A 7,434-nucleotide genomic window follows, 5' to 3' on the forward strand; every position below is an offset into this window, starting at 1 on the left:
GTTTTCCTGATCCTGCTCATTCTTTCTTGGTTCCTGTCCTACCTCTCTGTTCCTTCTGTTTTCCTTTCCGGCCCCTCTTCCTCTGCCTGCCCTTTAAATGATGGTGTTTCACAGAATCTCCTGACTCTAACTTTCTTCCAAGCTAGTATCATCCATGCCCATCAGCTACCACCTGTGTGCTCATGACCTCTACGTCTGGGTCTCTAACCTTGACCACTCTCTTAGCTTTAGACCCACTCATTCATCTTGGTTTGGATGTTGCACAAGCAATTCAAATGATGTAGCAAAACCCCAGCTCATTACCTTCTCCCCTAAACTCCTCCTCCTCCTCTTCATGGAGTCCCGATTGGAAGAGTGGTATCATCACGTGTCCAGTTGTCTAGGGGATCTGAAGGGCCGCCTTCCCCTCCGCAACCATGGAATTTTCTTCATACCCCAAACCACGGAAATGGTCCTTGACCGTAATACATGGGGACATCTGGGGGGCTCAGTCGAGCATCTGACTCCCGGTTTTGGCTCTGGTTCATGGTTCGAGCCCCACACTGGGCTCTGTGCTGACAGTGCAGTGCCTGCTTGGGATGCTGTCTCTTTCCCTCTCTCTCTGCCCTCCCTGTGCTCCCTCTCTCTCTGTCTCTCTCAACAAATAAACTTTAAAAAAATGTTTAAATTGTAACACATATTTACATGCCTGTCCTTTCACTAAATTGTAGGCTTCTGGGAGGCAAGGGCTTTATTTGCCTTTGTATCTTCAGTCCAGCGCAAAACACATACTCATTTCTTGAAGTGGTGGGCCAATGATTGATTAATCAGAATACCTATAATTCCGCAGCACTGTTGGCTAACAATGCTGACAAAGCCTCCTTCTTTTTATTCCCCCCCCCACCCCCCTTCACAAAGCAAGGCAGAGGCTTCCCAAGCTGGACTGTACTGGGATCCGGCCAGACCCAGCCGCACCTCTAATAAGCTCTTGGGGAGGTACATTTTCAAAGCAATCTTTGAAGCTAATCTTTCAAGTAGCCAAGGAATGTGGTCTGTCATGAAAGTGGCCTGTGCTCCAGCCCAGGAAAAATTCCTTGTTCCCGGGGGCCTGAGTAATATGCTCTGAGTCTAAATCATGTCGTGGTACTCCCAGAAGCACGGAGTATTAAGCTAGTGCTATCTGTAAGTAGTAGTGTTATTTAGCTATTGGTCTAAAACTTCTTGCGCTGGTATTTATTGAATGTTTGGTATGTGCCTAGAGCACTGTGCTCTGTGCTTGACATGTATTATGTCATTTCATCCTTACAAAGTTTTTATAAGCCTTACTGTTATCCCCATTTTACCAATGAGGAAACTAAGAGGGCCCAAGTAATTTTCCCAGGGCCACACAAACGCTTTAAAGGAGTAACAGTATACCTTCATTTTTATACTTAAATCAAGGATTTAAACTAAATCAAATTCCTTAAATTAAGCAATCAAAGGATCCCAGTTCTTTTCCTTGGATAGTGTCCTGAGATGGATGCAAGTGAATTTCCCATAATCCTTTTCACTGCTTAAGCCAAGATATTCTTTCTCTGGAGGCCGTACTCAACTTATCCCCTCCTGGAAATGGAGGTTAATTAGAACTGCAAGTTCTGGCCATCCTGTTGGAGAAAACATTCATTGTGTTATCAAGAATGCACAATCATTTTCGGTGTATTTTTAAAAATAACACCTCAGAGCTAGAAATGAGCCTTATCCGTTCCATAATAAGGCTGTGTCCTGTCTAGGGCTCTCGTTTGTATAATGCGGGAAGCCCATACTAGTCATGTCACTTGTCATAGATCATTACCAAGTAGCTTTTGATAATGATCCTGATATACGCAGACACACTCGCCCCTCGAAAGTGCTGGTGGGTCCTGGGGCTCTGCCTTCCAACTTCCCACTCCCACCATGGATTCTCGACCCTGCTCAGTGAGCATCAGGGTATCATCCTCCAAGCTTATTTAGAAAACGCAGATGCCTGTCTCGAGCCCAGACAACCTGAGATCCCATCACAGAACTGGGGACTGACCATCTACATCTTAGAGTCACCAGGGCCGACACAAGCCAAAGCTGGGAACCACAGCCTGTCCACCCCCCCAGGGGATCTTGCTCCGCCCGTGGTTACCAACATCACTTGTCTCTAGCCAGGCTCTCCTGTTTCCACACCCCTCACGCCAGCTGTCTCTCTTGGACCAGCTTCATCGGGAGGTACCTTAGGCACCTGAGACTAACACAGCTTTGGGGCTTTAAAGATCTCCCCCAAATTAGGTCAAGAAGTCAGGAGTGCAATGTTAATAATTAATAATAATTAATAATCACCATTATTACGAAGAGCAGCAATTTGGAGACTAGAGTTGAGGAGAATGGGCTTCCCAGCTTCCTGCCTCCAACTGTAGGCCACCCAAGGGAGTCAGACTTGTAGAGAGGACAAAGGCCATTGCCTTCCAGTGGGTGAGGATGGAGGGGAGGAGGAAAAACCCAGGCCTTCCACACTGCCTTCACCCCCAAGAACTTCACCCCAAGAAATCTGGACAAAGGGCTGTTACCCACTAACCAGGTAACCCGTTCTACCTCAGAACAGGAGTAAGGTTTAGGCAAAAGGCCGGCAGCATTTAGGGCAAGATCCTTCTTCATAGAAAGGGAGGAGTGGGGAAGAGGTATCCCCCTCTGGTAGTGCCCAAGCCAGAAATCTTAGAGCCATTCCATTGCATCCTGCTTCCGCATCGACTAGGGAGCCAGTCCTGGGCTCTCCTCTGCACCCACCCCGATGCGTGACCAGAGCTTTATAAGCTCTCACCTGGGTGGTAGCAAAGTTCCCACGGTGCTCCCATCTCCAACCCAGCCTCCGCGCTGTGATCAAGTGATCTTTCTAAAATGAAAAAACTGATCATGTCACACACACGCATACAATTCAGTGGCTCTCTATTTCCAGGAGGTGTTAAAAAAATTTTTTTTTTCAGACGAAGAGGCCAAAGAGCGAGCTATGAATGGAAAGGTTGATGACTGCAAATGCAGAGCTGGGCTGTGTGGTGAGAGGCTGGGGAGGGGACACGGGGTGGGTCTTGTAAAACCCAAAGTCCCTGATGTGTTTCTCCTCCATATGAGGAAAGCAGAGTGTGAGTAGTGCTGATTCATGCCCACAAGATCCAGGATCCTGGATCAGGAGAGCATCGTACTTGATGGGTTGATTTCTGCTGCACATATAGAGTGTCAGTCTTGGAATTATGGCATCCAAATGCCTCATGGGGGATTATAGCACCCAGTGGTTATTTTAGCAGAAGTTGGGTCAGCACCACTGGCAACAGGCTAGGGGGTCAGGTGTAGCTTTGTCATCGGTAAAAGCCAGTTTCCTTTGTGGGGCACTCACGGTCTATGTGAGCTGCCTTTGGTTCACCTTACTGGCCTCAGCTCCCATGCCACCTCCCCACCACCTGCCTCTCCTACTCTTAGAACCTGAACTTGGTGGAAGCTGCCTGCCTAACAACTCCGAGCCTCTACTCATGCTGTTCCATCTACTGGAATGCCTGTCTTTTCCCATCTGTGCCTGCCTGGCGAACTCCCAACTACCTTACCTTAAGTATAAAGTAAGGTGCACTCTCTGACTTTCCAGTCACACCCCAGGCTAATTGGCCACCTTATCAGCTGAGCCCTCGCTGCACCCTGTGTAAAGTTCCCTTACAGAAACTTCAGCTTATTATACTTTTATATGTATGTCTTCTTCCCTGTACTCATCTGACAGCAACCCTAGGGAAAAGGCTTCGGCTAATTCTGTTCTATCCTCAGTGCCTATGTTCTGATAGGTACTTAATAAACTTGTTTGACTAAGTACTCTCTAAGCCCTATACAAAGCTAATTTAACAGTGATTAGTACCACTAAGAATGTGCTAGTGATTTGTATCAAGAGCTATTAGTACCATTAAGAATATGCTGGTGATTATCCAAAGTCACGCAGGGGCTTTTTGGCAATGCCGTGATCAGTTCAGATTTGCTCTGAATAGCCCACGGCAAAACAAAATAATAAAATAAAATAAAATAAAATAGGAACACAGAATCTCTTTGGCTCAGGGAAGAGCTTCTGATGTGTGAAGTTCTTTACCCAGGTAAGCAAAGTCACCTAGAAATACAGGCACCACAATGGGCACCGAAGCATCATGGGAATGGCAGCAGAAATCCCAGACCTCACTCTCTGGGAACAGGATAACCACAGCCACCTAGAGCTGTCCATTTATTTTAAGGCATCTGCAGACCCAAATGCTTGCAAAGTGAATTAAGGACCTCTTTTGAATTAATATAGCATTTTAGCAGTCTGAACTCTTCAGAGTAGCAAAGGCTAGAATGCTCAATGTGAACCCTAGGATCCTATGAAATACCAATGATTCCCCTTAAAAATCACACATGATTAGGGGCGCCTGGGTGGCTCAGTCGGTTAAGCGTCCGACTTCGGCTCAGGTCATGATCTCACGGTTCGTGGGTTCAAGCCCCACGTCGGGCTCTGTGCTGACAGCTGGCTCAGAGCCTGGAGACTGTCTTCCAATTCTGTGACTCCTTCTCTCTCTGACCCTCCCCTGCTCACGCTGTCTCTCTCTCTCTCTCAAAAATAAATAAAACATTAAAAAAAAATCACACATGATTAGATTGCAGCCGGTAGCTATCTGAGTGTGTAGCTGAGTGTGCTATCGTGTTCTCATTCACTCATTCACTCAAATAGTCAATGGACCTTTAAAGCTTGTTCACACATGCAGATCACAGAAGGCAAAAATGAGTGGGTGAGATGGGAAGGCTGGGCCAAAAGCCAGAAAAGGAAAATGTTTGAAGAAGCTTGTGTTAGTCCTACAAAGGCATCATCATTTTGTCTGAAAGTACAAATTCTCAGAACCTCGGGAACACGTTCAGATGTAAATACAGAGAACATAGCCAAAAGTCAAGTGTAGTTTTGTTTTTCCCAGTCAACCTTAGTATGATAACTAGAAGATACTTGTGTGACATGTTGACACCACCAGGGAGCTGCCAAGTCTCTCCGGAATTAGGGACAATGCCTGTGCCACGCCACTGCTGGTGAGCCCGGTCTCTATTCCTGGGTGTGCAGGCAGTGACTTAACTGGTACCAGCCCGATATCCCTCACTCCACTTCTGTACTCTGCTGGTTTATCACCTGATATCCTCAAAACTCTTCCAAAATTCCATAGCAGTATAATGGGTAGTGAATGAAAGAGAGAGGACTCTTTGGTTCATGTCTGTAGGCAACTTTAATCTTTCCTCTAGCAGGGTTTGCTTGTGCAGATATAAATTATCGTCTTGGCTGATGGCCCAGAGAAACAGAATTTATCAGTAATCTATACAATGAGTATCTTCAAATCCATTGCTTTCTCTGACCCCTGTCCATGCAACAGGTGAGATTTTCATGGTGTGCTATCACCGCTCTACCCAGGTAAAAAAAAAATAGCTGAGCATGGTGGAAGGCAAATCCCAACATTTCTTTGGTAAATAATCAAGTTCCTTTTAAACAGACCTACCTATTTAAAATCAGTCAATAATTAAAATGGAATTACCAAGCCACTCACCAAAACAATCCAATATTGACCCCCCTCACACATCCAGGGTCTGACGCTTTTCTTCCTCCCTTCTTAATTCAAGGCTCTTTTCACTTGCTGATTTATTCAGAAGGCCCATTTCATCTTCATTCGTAGAGCCTAAGATTTTAACTTTCAGCCATCTATTCATTTAAAACATTCTCTTGAGCATAAAATGATCACAACAGATAGTTTTCATTACAATGCCAATCCACCTTCCATTCAATCTATCATTATAATTGTCTTCGTTTTCATAGACACTTGACATGTTGGTTTTAAGAGGGTATCAAAATGATACAGAGTGCAAATGATCCCTAAAAAAAAAACAAACAAAAAACAAAACAAACAACTTTTTAGATGGAAATAATCACACGAAAAAAAAAAAGCCAAATACAATTTGGGATTTCAGTTTATTTTTCAAGTTTTACAGTATAAAAAATGTAACATGTAAAATGTTTTACGGTTAATTGGGATGGGGGGGACCCAAAAGAGGACCAAATGAGTTGGCTGCCAGGTACACCGTGTCAGCTGTCAACACTAACGTTGTTATGGAGAGATGTCACGAGGAGACATTTCATAGCACACACCTTGTGAATGTGTGTAAATGTCCTCGTGAGGTGGTTGCTGGTAGAACCATTCATTTAGAGGTTTGAGATGCCTCATCAGAGCCTGTTTACGCCGGAAATCATACCCAGGCCTTATACAAACTTGGTGACGGGAGCAGAGACCGATAAGCAAACCTGCCCCCTCCTGGTTACAAAGTGCAGTATTGACTACTAAGAAAGAACACCGAGTCCCCCAGCCACATTTGTGCACAGACCCTTCTGGCTCTGTCACATAGAGACAGATGGTGTTGTCACGGACCCTTCCAGGCTGTAAATCCAGAAGCGAAAAGTTCTTTCGATGCAAAAGCAGTGAATTGTCAAAGAACCTTCTCTGAAGGGGACTGGACTTGCGCCTCTGCTGGCCTTCTCTCTAGCATCTTGGTCCAGGAAGTGGTCCTTCACAGGGCAAGTTACACTCACCACCCCAGTGAGTCGGGACCCAGCCGTCCTCATTCTGGCCACACCCTACACAACAGTTGTACTCATGAACGACTGCTCGGACATCCAGTTTGGGTAATGTCTATTTAGCCATTTAATTAAATCCTACGGCAAATCCATCATGAAAAGGAATTACCACCAAAGTTTGAATTTCACGATCCTTTTTCTTTTCTTTTTTTTTTAAGAATGATGAGCCGCATGAAGCGAATATGCCATTATTTCTATCACTGAGGGTAACTGGCAAATGTAAAGCCACTGCCCCCTCTTCCTACCTGGCCCCTGAAATGGTGACAGTGCCACTCTCTAAATTCCCCGTGATGGGAGTTAAACTAGACTTGTCACCCACAGACCCCATGCCTGGGTCCCATTACTAATTCCCTGAGCAACAGTCTCTGGTCCTCAGAGATGCAGCTTTCCTAGGCTTTGGACATTGGGGGAGCTTAACGACACCTAAGTGACCAGCTCCTTCAGAATGAAAGCTCATGTTCTAGAAAACGCCGATAAATAGAAGCAAACACAAAACCAGACGACTGTACATTCAAATATCTGTATGCAAAAATTATTTCAGTGCCAAAGACACTCTGAAGACAAAAGCCTGGGCATAGATCACATCAAGATAAGAGTGTTTTTTTCCCCCTAAGACAAAAACACTGGTGTTTTCAAGCTGCGAGACATAGATCCTTCGTGCCATATTGGAAGTAACCTTTCCCTTAATGCTTCAGATGTTAGAAATCTGTTTATCGGGGGGCGCCTGGGTGGCTTAGTCGGTTAAGCGTCCGACTTTCGCTTAGGTCATGATCTCGTGGTTCGTGGGTTCG

The sequence above is a fragment of the Hyaena hyaena genome, unplaced genomic scaffold (assembly GCF_003009895.1).
Source record: "Hyaena hyaena isolate Hyena2069 unplaced genomic scaffold, ASM300989v1 scaffold_217, whole genome shotgun sequence".
In the NCBI taxonomy this organism is placed as follows: domain Eukaryota; kingdom Metazoa; phylum Chordata; class Mammalia; order Carnivora; family Hyaenidae; genus Hyaena; species Hyaena hyaena.